This window comes from Labeo rohita, chromosome 23, assembly GCF_022985175.1.
Source record: "Labeo rohita strain BAU-BD-2019 chromosome 23, IGBB_LRoh.1.0, whole genome shotgun sequence".
In the NCBI taxonomy this organism is placed as follows: domain Eukaryota; kingdom Metazoa; phylum Chordata; class Actinopteri; order Cypriniformes; family Cyprinidae; genus Labeo; species Labeo rohita.
The window spans coordinates 4,714,033-4,728,957 of NC_066891.1; the positions used below are offsets into that span (position 1 = coordinate 4,714,033).

The 14,925-nt window shown below is 31.9% G+C and overlaps 1 protein-coding gene and 1 long non-coding RNA gene across 3 annotated transcripts in view; one reads left to right on the forward strand and one right to left on the reverse strand.

The window, feature by feature from the left end:
• Positions 1-14,925, forward strand: part of LOC127155061 (uncharacterized) — a 56,709-nt gene that overhangs the window by 30,420 nt on the left and 11,364 nt on the right. The window contains exons 4-5 of the long non-coding RNA XR_007825530.1: positions 3,846-3,994; positions 12,810-12,893. This is a non-coding gene — a long non-coding RNA (uncharacterized LOC127155061). The remainder of the gene's footprint in view (positions 1-3,845; positions 3,995-12,809; positions 12,894-14,925) is intronic.
• Positions 1-14,925, reverse strand: part of LOC127155038 (teashirt homolog 2) — a 169,561-nt gene that overhangs the window by 4,034 nt on the left and 150,602 nt on the right. The window lies entirely within an intron of this gene.

A 14,925-nucleotide genomic window follows, 5' to 3' on the forward strand; every position in this document is an offset into this window, starting at 1 on the left:
AATCATCCTCATTCAGAATGAGGCAAAAACATCATAAGACGGCATAAACGCAGTTAACCTAAAAATAGTTAAATGCAACCTGGCGTGCGTCTGATGTCTCCTGAATATTTGCTGGCTACAAATTAACCACTATTGACTAGATTCAAAATCATTTCCTAAATCTTTCATCACTTCTTAAAACGTGCTGTATTATTCACTTAATAAAATATATCCAAGGCCGTCAATTACATCAATCGCCGCGGTTAAGAAAAATCAAGATCATCTATATTTTATGAACACATATTTGGATAGCACTTTGAATTTCAAGTGCTATTACGCGCAGATGTGCTCGGTTAAATATACATAGGACCTAACAGCCCGGGCCTTTCATGTGGTTAATATTTTTCTGAGCTGGTGATGCTCAATGAGAGCAACTCTCAAATACGAGGGCTAAAAGTGCTACGCTGTGCAGCCCTCGTCATGTCCTGTGCCTTCGGATTCTGAAAATAAGACTTTTTATCAATATTTCAAAGGTGCCTCAGGAGTAAGCCTGGAGGTGAACCGATGTCAGCAAATGGATAAAGATGGAGCTGGGATTTAGCCTCTCCAAAGAATGGGGTCCCTCAAACAAGGGGCCCGCCGTGCCCGTACAAAAGCTTCCCGGCGTGCCACGACCTTGATCTTCCGCAATGAAGATTTCTCAAATGACTGACTGCGACGGATGATTGCATTCCAGAATGCGCTCATGCACTAGCAGTCTCCAAGAGGAGAATCATGTTTTATGTATTGCAATGTGTATATATAGTTTTGACATAAAAGGAGGGATGGTTTCTCAATGATTTGTACTCACTCAGCCAGTCGACTGGCATCGTGACGGACAGCATTATTTGCTGAGCTTTAGATAATTTACAGGACACGTGGGATCAAAGACTGACATTAACCTGGTCTTCCTATTGCACAATCCTCGTTCTTTTACAACTAAACAATTACGTCATGGTGCGATGTAATTTTTTTTTTCTTCAGTGACTGACATGTTTCTGCATATCTCTGTGTTTATACGATTTTTACGATAGTAACACTCTAAACAAGCAAAGTAACCATGACACCATATACCTGGAGGAATCAATCGACTGCTATTTGGACTGCGGATGAAAGATAGACGGCTAAATGAAAAATGCATTAGTCAACCACGCTGCATTTTAGTGAACATGTAATACTCTTCAACCTAATAAAAAATCAGGACAGGTCTGAGGAGTGTCTCATTCAGAGCAATTAAAATGGTTTAATGCATGTTTCATTACTTGGGCATGCCGCTGGATCCACTCAGCCTGGCAACCACGTTCTTGCACTTCAAGACGATCTAAACAAAATCCTTGCTAATTTCGCAGTATTTTGACATGTTTGTTTTATTTTGACACGCTATTGCTATGCATAAAATTACCTGACTAAGACTTAGAGCTGCATATTAAACAAATTATTTTTGTATCCCAAATACTTTAAGTGGTTTTATGTTATTAAATTAAAGTACAGTTTTTATTTGTTACGTAGATATTTCAATATATGTGACCCTGGACCACAAAACCAGTCATGAGTAGCACGAGTATATTTGTAGCAATAGCCAAAAATACAATGATTGATTTTATGCCAAAAATCATTAGGATATTAAGTAAAAATCATGCTCCATGAAGATATTTTGTAAATTTCCTACTGTAAATATATCAAAATGTAATTTTTGATTAGTAATATGCATTGCTTAGAACTTAATTTGGACAAATTTAAAGGTGATTTTCTCAACATTTTGATTTTTTTGCATCCTCAGATTCCAGATTTTTAAATAGTTGTATCTCAGCCAAATATTGTCATATCAATATTGTAAAATATTACTACTATTTAAAATAACTGTTTTCTATTTGAGTATATTTTAAAATAAAATGTAGAATTTTTAGCATCATTACTCCAGTCTCCAGTGTCACATGATTATCAGAAATCATTCTAATGTGCTGATATTGCTGCTTAAGAAACATGCATTTTTATTATCAATGTTAAAAAGTTGTTTTACTTCATATTTCTGTGTAAATCATGATACATTTTATTTTTCAGAATTCTAAATGATTTTAAAAGAACAGCATTTATTTGAAATAAATCTTTTGTAACATTCTAAATGTATTTACAGTCGCTTTTGCTAAATAAAATGAATTTCTTGAGTGTTAAAGTTTATTCATTCAACTTGAAACGCAGCAGTGCAACACTTACATGCATTATTTGCCCGATAAAACAATTAAACAGTTCACTTTACGGAAAAATCAGGCATTGCGTAAACCGATGCGGGTGGCATTATTGCAGTCGCTGTTCCCTGGGCTCCGGTTTCTCCATCCTCTGAGCATCTGGGATACACATTAACACGACCACAGGCACATGTTAACCTTCCAGGCCCAGATCTCTCCGAAATCCCTTCATGAATGGTTACATTTCCCTTCCTTTCCCATTTGTAACAGGGCGCTTGTGTTAGCCAGCTTGCGATCCCTGCCAAGCGGCAGGATTTCGGAGTACAAGATCAAACACAAGGACACCACTCCCACAGACATGAGATACACCAGCCTTTCCCATAATCCACTGCTAGGACGCAGCCACGCTAGCAGGCCGACAGCAGCCGAATCCCACCCCCCAGTTCTGTTATTGATGTCTGAGCCAATAGAACAACCCAAGCCTAATTTGATCTCCGACGTGGGCTATTTGTATTAATTTCAGTACTATTCGATACGCATTATTTTGATTTGGCCTGAGCAGCGCATACGCGAATGCCTTTCGTAATCGCGCACGCATGGCACCTCATTCATTTAACCTCTCAAAGAAGCCGGGCTCGCTCGCCGCAGGCCCACGGGCCGTCTTCGTCCTCGGGCTCTCTGCGCTATATCAGAGCAATGAAAACAGCCGTCGGTCCAAGTAGGCTTACAAAATAAGGCACTGGCACGCCCGTGCAGAGATTTAGCATGTCATAAACTTCTGTAAACCCTCCAATCTGTGTCACAACAAATTTATATCTTCAGACAGGGATATTCAGAGGTCAAAAAACCGAAGGTGTCCATCATAAATCAGCCGCTAAGTGTTTATAACATTAATCCGTTGGGAAAGACTCCTGGCATAACACAGCGGCAGCTGGATTTCAAAGAGCTGCCTGATTCCCAGCCAAATGGCTGCAGAAGAGCGGAGAGAAACGCTAGCATTAAATGCGCTTTTCACATCTGATTCATATATACAGTAGCGGTATTATTATGCTTTTTTCTTAAGAGTCAGTTCTTATTACTGTAAGTGTGATCAAAGGCTGGAACAAAACTGTTTTTTAATTGTAAAAGAGACAGTGATGTATTTCCATTTTTTTTTCTCGCACAATAGTGTCAGACGTTTTGATGAACCGTATTCTAAACCTACAAAAACTGTAATGAGTTACTGATTTTGCACTTTGATGGATCAAAGTGAGTATAATCTGTATCATTTCCTCTGGCACCGTCGTTTTAATGTACAAAAATGTGCTGGCTTGAAATTTCATGCACCTAAAATGAAGTTATATGGATTTTTTTTTTTAGTAGTTTAAGAAAGACAGTTGAAAGAGTGCGATATTAAAAAAGAAGCGAAAAAGTTGAGCGGTACAAAAAAAGCATTGAGAAATGTAATATGCGTTTGTAATTTAATATAGCGCTGCAAAATGAGGATCCATCAGACGTCTGTGTTCAACTCTTGATTGAAGCAGCCTTTAAAACCAATAGAGAAAAACAGAAATGACACAAGTAAGATATAACTTTTGCACTTTTCATTTAGAATGATATTAGGCTTATTGAGGATATGTGGCTTATTTTTCTTTTTTTTAGGCTTTTGGGAGATATAGTACAAAGTATCAGGAAGTTCACGGGGTCACCGGCCAGATGTAAATCTGCATTACCCACATGAGCACCGCAGCTACAACCTGTCAAGACTCCACAAGGTCACACGCCTGTTCTGAAGAGGTCATTGAAAACACGTAAATAAAGATGCTAATTAAAAAATAAATGAGAAAACATAAATGATCATTAAGCTGAGGTGAAAAAAAACTAACAAATCTGCAACAAGCAAAAACATTTTGCCTCTGAAATGTGTTATGAATAGAGATTAAATTATTAATATAATTAATTAATGTATTATAATCAGATATTATAAATATTTTAAAAAATAATTTATTAATTTAACAAACTTAAAAAAATGTGCACTTTTTGATTTTTCTTTAAAAAAATTACTATTTAATATTAATTTATTATGTACTTCCAATTACTGATGTCATTTACACTGTTTTATAGCTAGTTAAAATTAATTACATTAAACTTTTGTAAAAAAAAATACAACTAATCATAAATAAGCTGGTATAGCAACATTTCTATGTTGATGCTCTGAAGCCATGTGTCCATCCAAATTCATGCCATAAATTGATTTTTTTTTATCTAAATCTTTTTATCTTTTCACTCTTCCAATTACTGATGTCATTTACACTGTATAATAACTTAAGTATATTCATAAATTTATACACACACACATAAATATATATATTTTATGTATGCATGTATACTGTATATATGAAAAATTATATTAAAATACAACTAATATCATAGCAAAAATAAATAGTTTTGATTATATTTTGTTTAGATTTTGTTGTTGATGTTGTGGGGTCGTGTGTCTGATCAAACTCAAACCACAGATACTGAATTTTTTTAATAAAAAAAAAAAAAATAGAGTAATGTTAAATGATTTATTACTGACGTCATTTACATTTTATTACAGGTTATCAGGTAATAATATAATAAATTGAATTAATACATTAAAATAAATTCACACAATAATTATTGTTACATAACTAGCATAGTTTTGCTTTTTTTAAAAATTAAAAAAAAGAAACTCGAACACAAATTGATTTTTTAATTAAAATGTATTATTTTTTCCCTCTTCCAATTACTGATTACTCATTTACGCTGTATTATAGATTATCTAATATAATATGTATTAATTAAAAGAAACATGTTCCATTTAATAAAAAAAGAAATAGTTTTGCTTAGATTTGGATAATGATATTCTGAGGCCTTGTGCTCATGAATAGTTTTTCTATTTATAAAATATTAAAAATTAATTTATTTTTATCTGATTACTCATTTACGTCATATTATAGCTTATCAAGAATAATATATGTAATAAATAGTTAAATTAATTTGAAAAATTTAATATCATAACAAAATGTTTATATTTCTGAGGCTGTGTGCCCAAACTCATGCCAGCAGATTAAAATAAATAAATAAATAAATAAATATATATATATATATATATATTTTTTATTTTATTTTTTTATTATTTTTTTTTTTTTAATTGAAAAAAAAAAATAGATATTTATTTTTATCCGATTACCCATTTTATATATATAGCTTATCAAGTATAGTAATATATGTAATAAATAGTTAGAATTAATTGGATTAAAAAATGATAATAAAATACAACTAACAGCATAGGAAAATAAATAGTATTGCTTATATTTTGAAAATATAATCAATACTCAAACTCATGCCACAAATAGGAGACTTTTTAAAAAAAAAAAAAAAAAAAAAATTTTTTTAACTATTAATTAATTTTGATCTGGTTACTCATTTACGTTATATTATACCTTTATTAAGTATAATAATGTATGTAGTAGTTTTATTAGTTTTTAGAATAAAATACAACTAATAGCATAGCAAAATAAGCTTATATTTTGATGTTGATGTTGTGAAGCCATGTGCCCAATCATGCCACAATTTTTTTATTTTTATTAAAAAATGTAATTAATTCATTTAAATGTTAATTTATTTTTATCCAATTACTCATTTGCGTTATATAATAGCTTATTAAGTATAATAAAATACAACTAATAGCATAGCAAAAAAAGGAGTATTGCACAGATACCAGATTCTATGGCAGAAGCTAAAATGGCCATGACATGAAAACAACGCACGGTAATTCTTATCCAGTGTCAGTCACCACTCGTAAACACAAAGCACAGCTCGGGATCATACGCGCTAACCGCTGCGGCGACAGAATTAGACGGCGTTCACCCAGTCACAGACTCTCCACTAATGCAGAGGGCACAGTAATAATAACACTTAAAAACGAGGCCTACGAGGCGTTCTGGGTTTTCTTGGTGGACGTGTCCTTTTAGCGTGCCACTGCGGCGGGGCTAATCATCCCCTTGGAGACGTGTGAGGTTCTGTTGGGGGTAAATCTGTCAGTCAGCATTCAGTCAGGGGTGTGATTTGCATTAGTTCAAGGAACGAACGCAAGAAGTTTTCCTCTCGCTTTCCATGCGGCGGCGCATGCCCTAATGCTAATATTTCTATCAGCACGTCATCAAACATTTACCCCCGTAGCGGTAACATTTCTATCATCGATCGGTTCGGGAGGGCGAACAGCTGCAACATCTCGGGCCCTCCGCGAATATGCGAAAGGTAACGCTAGCGTCGCAGGAGACCCTCTAATTCTGAGGCGCCGCTGACAGGTCTGTGGCACTTTCGCCACGGATCTCCTCGCCGTCTCAGGCTACAGTTTTTGCCGCGCGCCGATCGATAGCTCTTTTTACTTCTCATTGATTGTCTAGCAGCAGGAGAGACCTAAGCAGAGGCTGTTATGACATTTCTAGATTTCCCCCTGTCCTTGGAACAATCAATTACACGCGCATGGCAATCAAAACCTCTTTGCAAAATGAACCTGCTCCATGACATTTTCATCTCCCGGATTTATGCCACGCTTTAAAAAAGAGAGAGGCGGAATGGCAGAGCGAGAGAAAGAGAGAGAGAGAAAAGGCAAGATTTTCGTGTCCCACATAAAAAGCCTTCGCGCACGCACGCACGCGCGCTAACGAAGCAGGTCATGCGAGTGCTGTAATCTCCACTGCAGTCGCTGCTGCACAGGCAGGCCTTTGTTGGACACACTGGTTTGGCTATTGATTTTTGTCATAAGCTATGACAGCCAGGATCACTGTGGGTTTACCTAACTGTGCCCTAAATAGAGTTCAAGAGTCTTGCGGCGTGCCGAGCTGCGGCGCGCGGCGACTTTGATAAATCACATGCAACAGCAAGACATTCTCATTTACCAGCGTCTGCCACTCCCAACACGTCTGCAGTGTAGCACAGGAAATATGGTAGATGCAAAAGCAACGTGCTGTAACTGTTCAGACTGTGCAGTCAACGCCTGCCAGGACTGCCAAAGTCCTTGCAGACTTTTTTTTTTTCCCCCTACTAGACAGTGTTATTTTAGTCTTTTTGCACTATCATAGTATTTATTCGTATTTTATACAATGTTTATATTTTAATATATTTAAAATATATTTTCATTTAAGTTTTTGTTAAATACTTAAAACGTTTACCAAATTTCCTTTTTTATTTGGTTAATTTTTTTTAAATTTCAGTTTAAGTACATTTTGTTTACATTTTTAAACATTTCTGTTTAACTTTGTTTTATTTTAGTTTTAGTTTGAGTAAATTTTAGGTGCTTTTGTCATTTTTAAATATTTCCATTTAGCTTTATTTTTATTTCAGTTTTAGTTTAAGTGCTTTTGTCTCTTTTATATTTCTGTTTAAATGTAATTAACTGTAATTTTTTTTTTTCAGTTTTAATTTAAGTACATTTAAAGCTTTACTGTATTTTTTTATATTTATGTTTAGCTTTATTTTTATTTCAGTTTCAGTTTAAGTACATTTTAGGTGCTTTTGTAATTTAATATTTCTATTTAGCTTTATTTTTATTTCAGTTTTAGTTTAAGTGCTTTTGTCATTTTTAAAAAATATTTCAGTTTACATGTAATTTTACTGTAATTAACTAACATTTTATTTTAGTTTTAGTTTAAGTACATTTAAAGCTTTCTAAAAGTGCTTTTGTAATTTTTTTCAATATTTCAATTTAGCTTTAATTTATTTTTATTTCAATTTTAGTTTAAGTACATTTTTAAGGTTTAGTAAATGAAGTGTTTTGTCTTTTTTAATATTTTAATTTAGCTGTAATTTATTTCATTTTAATTTTAGTTAAGGTACATTTTAAGCTTTAGTAAATTTTAACTGCTTTTGTACTTTTTATATTTCTGTTTAGCTTTCATTTATTTCAGTATTAAGTATATTTTGTTAGGCTTTAGTCATTTTTATTAAGTGTTTTTGTCATTCTTTAAATATTTCTATTTTATCTTTTTTATTTCAGTTTTGGTTTGTGCATTTTGTTACGTTTTAGTAAGTTTTAAGTGCTTTTTGTGTTTTTTTTTTATATTTCCGTTTAGCTTTAATTATTATTATTATTATTTTTTTTACATTTTGTTAAACTTTAGTAAATTTAAGTGTTTTTGTCATTTTTTTAAATATTTCTGTTTTACTTACGTTTTAGTTTAAGTATGTGCTTTTGTCATTTTTTTTATTTATTTTTATTTTAATTTTAGGTTAAGTACATTTCATTAAGTTTTAGTCAGTTTTATTAAGTGCTAGTACTATTGTCATTTTTTAAAAATATTTCTTTATTTTATTTATATATACATTTATATTTATATATTGTTTGTTTGTTTTAGTTTAAATAGATTTTGTTAGGTTTCAGTAAATTTTGTTAAGTGCTTTTGTCATTTAAAAAATATTTCTGTGTATCTTATTTTTTTCAATTTTAGTACATTCGGTAAACTTTTTATCAAGTTATTTTGTAATTGTTTTCTAAAAATATTGCTCTTTAGCTTTATTTTTAGTTCAGTTTTAGTAGTAATTTTAATATATAAAATTAATCGTATTTTCTTTACAAGTTTAAGTTTTTCATTTGTTTTATTATATTTTAGCTTTATTTCAATTAACTTTTTTTTATTAATAACAACACTACTACTTAAACCACTTTTATTTTATTATTTTTAATACATTTTTAATATTTTAAATTTATGTATGTTTTTTTTTATTTTTAAAATAAATGTTTATTTTAAATAAATAAAGAAATGCATTAAGTATATATATATGAAATTTGTGAAGATAAATTCGTGCAGATAAATACCTTGCTTTTCATAACCAAAACGATACGATTAAACAGTATAAGAATGTAAATGGTGCCAATAACGACTGATCATAATATAGATAAATACATAAAAATGAATAGAAATAGATCAATTAATGGTGGATTTGTCACAAGTTAAAATGCATCAAAATACATCTGTAAATAATATATATATTTCGACATTTAACTTAATTACAATCCATAATTAGCATGCCATCGGATGTTTGGCTGTTTAGTAAGTCAGTTCAAAGCGTAGCTCTCTCTGACGTGACGTCAATTAATACTTAACAGGCCCAATTAAATCTTTTCCCAGTGTATTGCCGCAGGCGCTCAGAGAGCAGTGTGAACATTCTCCACGTCAACATTTACACTGACCAGAAGTGAGGAACACCAGATCCGCATCAAGCACAAAAACATGTTCATCATCAACAGTCTGGCCTCTGAAACCGATTATAAAGATTGATTAAATACTTCAAATAACAGACCTGTGACTATCAAGACAAAGTGTGCAAAAAAATCCACTAGATCTGGAAAAACAAAAAAAAAAATAAAAATGTGCACATATACTTATTTAATGTTTATGACAAAATATTATTAAATATTAATTTACATTTTATTCTCCTCCGCCTATGTTACTGTTGTCATTTACATTTTAATACACTTTAATCCTCTCTAGATATTACAGTATAATTTGCATTTTAAATGTATAATAGTGACACATCAATAAAATCGATATTACAGCATTGCAGTAAAGTATGATGTGTTGTTTTCATGCTGAGACACATTGACTGCTCTACAAACCTCTTCCAGGGCTCTGGCTGGAAACCAGGCGGCAGAGAGATTAGCGTTAATTTTTGTATGCATGACAGAGATGTTACTTAAAGCACATTACTTCCTTGACTAAACAGGAGCAATTCATGCAGATAAATGCCTTGCTTTCATATACCCACGCATTCAATATTTAATGGTATAATATAATCAAATATGGGAGTCTCACAATTCAGGCATGGAAAGTTGCAGCAGTTGTAAGCTTGATTCAAAGCATTTGGAGCGGCTGTGTCATACTGTATATCAAAAGACGTTCTTTGAAAGAGCATGTTAGGGTAAATTAAAGCAAAAAACATTGTTAAAAGATCAAAGATTTCTTTTATATCGATTAAAAGTAATGTTTACAAAAGCACTTTATTTTCACTAAGGCCTTATCTGTTAACATTTGTGGTTTACAAACCGACAAACACTGGTGATCTTCTCGCTGGTAAACAAAGTGCTCCTTTGAGACGGCTCTACCTCAAACTGAAAAACTCTCTCGTTTGCACCAGCACACAAGCTCCCGTTTCCTCTCTGGTCACGGTGAACCGGATCACGCTGTACTAGGCTCTAATCCATGAGTGGGGGTGGTGGGCTAAAGACTGTGACTCCTCCTCCTCTACTACCTCAAAATTTTAATCGAAATTTGAAAAAGCACAACATTCTATTCCCCGAAAAAATATTCTAAATTTGTATATATTACTTGATTTAGAGTGGGAGGGGCTAAAGACTGTGACACGTCCTCTACTACCTCAAAATTCTAATTGAAATTTGAAAAAGCACAACATTCTATTCCCCAAAAAAATATTCTAAATTAGTATATATTACTTGATTTAGAGTGGGAGGGGCTAAAGACTAACTCCTCCTCTACTACCTCAAAATTCTAATCGAAATTTGAAAAATAACAAAAATCTATCAAAATAAATAAATAAATAAACTTCTAAATTAGTATATTTTACTTGTTTTACTGTAACAAAAATACCCAGATATTCTTAAAATGCAATAGTTATGCGTGAGGAGAAAAATTGATAAAGAAGTTTTAATCATTTTGATATTAAAACAAAAGCTAATTAATATTAAAAAAATAAAATGTAAATGTCAGTTTAGTAATAATGACATTTCCTACAGTTATTATTTGATGGCTTTTCTCAAATACTTTTGAATAAATAATTATTTAATTTTTATATATATATATATATATATATATAAATACACATTATTTTAAATCAAATTACAATTTATTATGTAAGAAAAAAATATTTGTAAATGACACACACACACACACACGCTGAGAGTGCCTTTAAAGTTGTCCAAATGAAGTTCTTAGCAATGCATATTACTAATCAAAAATTAAGTCAATATATTTACAATAGAACATTTACAAAATATTTTCATGGAACATGATTTTTACTTAATATCCTAATGATTTTTGGGATTAAAGAAAAATCTATAATTTTGACCCATACAATGGGTCACGTATATAAATATAAAACATTTAAAAAATAAATTAATTCATTTCATTAAAATTTTACATTTGTTTTATGTTAATACAATTAATACATTTATACAACTTTCAAAAGGTTAGGGTGCAATTGCAATTATTTATTAGTCTTTTCTCAGCAAATATTTTTGATTAAGTAATTACTTATTTAAATAATTTAAAAAAAAATGAATAATCTGATTACAAATTACAATACATACACATACGTTTTAAATCAAATTATAATCTAATATTTAATTAAAATTATTTGATTAAAACGTGTGTATATATTTTTTATGTAATTTATTAATTAATCACAATTTTATATTTATATTTGTTTAATATTTATGCAGTTAATATATTAAAACAACATGCACAAGTCCCAAATAAAGACTTAACTTTCTGATTTTTTAAAATTAATTTATTAATTTATGTATTTTTTAAATTTATCAGTAATAATTCACAATTGACATCCCTAAATAAACAGATAAATAAACACATAATATTAATAGATCTAACAGGTTGCTCAAAAATGTGCTTGATTTGTGTGATTCGCACTAAATGGAAGCACTTCAGACATTATAACATGGGTCACGACCACTACAGTATCACTACCTCTCTGTCCCTCCATCGACTGTCACCGGCTCCTCCACTGCTTCAGTATGAGCGTGATGAGGCCTGATGGAGGAGCACCGGCCCTGCCTGCCCCTATGGGTCCCTCCCACTCATCTGAACCTGAGCAGCCAAGCAAGCAGGGTGCTGCTAATGAAAGATCATCAGGCTTTGGTTTAAATTTCCTGATTGAATGTCAGTCAGGAATGTTTGCATGGTGGAGAGAGAGAGAGAGAGATCAGGCCGCACTTTTAAAGGAGCCACCTGTCATCTAAATATTACACTCTTTTGTTCAGTCAATAATAACGCTGCTAAAGAAGAAACAGGAGAGTTTAGATGACAGAATGCAAAGACGGAAATGTATCATGTTAGGTGTTTGCCACTTAATTTATTAAAAGGCAAAAATGGGACAGGAAACTGTTCAAATGAAATCCAGCTAATTTTGTTTAACCTTTCTTCTTCCTGACAATTTTATTTTACAGAGAATGTGAGAGATTTTAAGACAATACAGGAAACTGTGTGGAGAAGATCAAAGAATAAATGGGATCAAATGTCATCAAAAGTCAGATTAGAATCTTTGTCACCCACATGCATTAACCGAAACTAAATTTTAACTAAAATAAATGTAAAAATACATACACACACATACTATAAATATACAGAATACATATAAAAGAAATAAATAAATATACTAATAAAAAGACAAAAACACAACTAAATTACTAAACCTTTAACTAAAATTAAAATGAAAAAAAAAAAAAAAAAAAAAAAAAAAAATATATATATATATATATATATGAATAAAATAATTTTAAATATTAATAAAATCTATAATGGTATCTAAACAATATTTTATGCTTTTTGTCACTTTTATTTTCAGGGAACATGAGATGGACAGGAAATGGCATCTTAAATATCAGGAAATTAACCAGATCTAAAACTGAATCCAAAACCGGATTCAAAGGTGAGTCTGAATACACACCACGGCTCAAAGCATCACAAACTAGATTCAAACCCTCATGTATTAATGCATGCACATGCATTAATTGCTGAGTCACAGCTGAACCCAATTTCCTTGGCTTCCTTATATATCGCACACAAAAAGACATGCAACTGTTGTTGGTCCCCATTGACTTCCATAGTATGGAAAAATTCTATGGGGACCAACTGTTTGGTTACCAACAGGCTTGGAACAACTTAAGGGTGAGTAAATGACATTGTTTTAATTTTTGGGTGAACTATCCCTTTAAATGTTCATGCATGCATAATTGTAACAAGGCATTCAAAATATCCTAAACCACAGAACAAAGTTGTGACATTAACAAATGTCACGGGACACAATGAAGGGTGAGAGCGTGGGACACCTCACTTCCTCTCAAACAGCTGCTGAGGAACGCCACCGAAGCGCTTGCCGCTGTCCTAAATGAAAGTAGAGGGGACGTACTGGTGGAAACGGATCCGTTGGGACACGTTCCCCCGTCCTCTGTGCTTCATATGAACAAAGCCCTCGTGTGGCCTTTGTCACAGTCACCTTGTCTGACATATATAAAGAGGACTGAACGTACGGATGATTACAAAGACAAAGAAGTGGGGTATTGGATCAGAGAACACATAACTCCTCTTTTTATCTATTTCCTCTGTCTATTTAGGGAGTTCACATTGTAATGGGATTCAGAGGTTCTAATTGATTTTTCAAGTTCGAGAACATGCAAATACCTAAAGAAGAGATGATCGCGACCTGTTTTTGTGACCGCACAGCATCGAAGACAAAGGGAGCCCTCTCCTTTTGACACGGTGTGAGACTTTTTTGACATCTGTAGGCTGTTTTTAATGAGCTGATGCTAAAATAGGATTTGAATACACCACCAAAACTGTTTCGTATAATGCCAAGAGATTTAAATCAGACCCTTCTCATGAAGTTTAATCGATTTCAAACTTTGGATGAGAAACAAAAAGAGCATTGTTTTCATTTGCTCACGTTATATCCTCATGTTATATGAATTCTCCATGTAAAAGTTAATGTGCCAAAAAAGCACTATAAAGTATAATAAAAAAGCCCTTACAACTTATGCGTCAAAATATGATCATCCCATAAAATAGTTTATGAAGTAAATAAATAAAATATGGTGTCATTAGATGGTTGGTTACCCAGAAATAAATCTTCTGTCTTCATTTACTCACATGTCATTCTAAACTTGTATGACTTACTTCCTTATGGGAAACACAAAAGAAGATATTTAGAGAAATATTTGGGGTCCAAATGTCTAATAAAGCAAGTTAATTAATCAAATTAACAGCATTATATGCATGTTAATCAAAACACTACCAGTCAAAAGTTTTTGAACAGTAAGATTTTTAATGTTTTTTTTTTTTTAAAGCCTGCATTTATTTGATCCAAAGTATAGCAAAAACAGTAAAAGTTTGAAATAGTTTTACTATTTAAAATGACTGTTTTCTATTTGTATATATTCTAAAATGTAATTTATTCCTATGACCAAAGCTGAATTTTCAGTATCATTACTCTCGTCTTTAGTGTCACATGATCCTTCAGAAATATTCTAATATGCTAATTTGCTGTTCAATAAACATTTATTATTATTATTATCAATATTTGAAACAGTTACTATTCATTTAGGGGAATTTCTTTTTTCCCTTTTTTATTAATCACATTAATGTTCCCAAAATATCACCAATAAATAAATAAATGTAAAAAAAAAAAAAAAAAAAAAAAAAAAAAGATCATCTTATGGGACCCCAACATTGGACCCCACTGACTTTAAATAGCCAGGAAAAAAAAAGAAGACAAAAAAAAACCAACCCCAAATTCACTTTCATTATGGCAAAGAGCGACCAGGATATTTTTCAAAAACTCACTTTTTGTGTTTTTCGGAAAAAGTCAGTGGTTTCACTTAAGATGACAGGGAACTCCATCTCTCATGTTTCATGGAGGGTTTCTGGTTAATTTAGAGTTTCCTTTTCACTCATAATAAAAACTC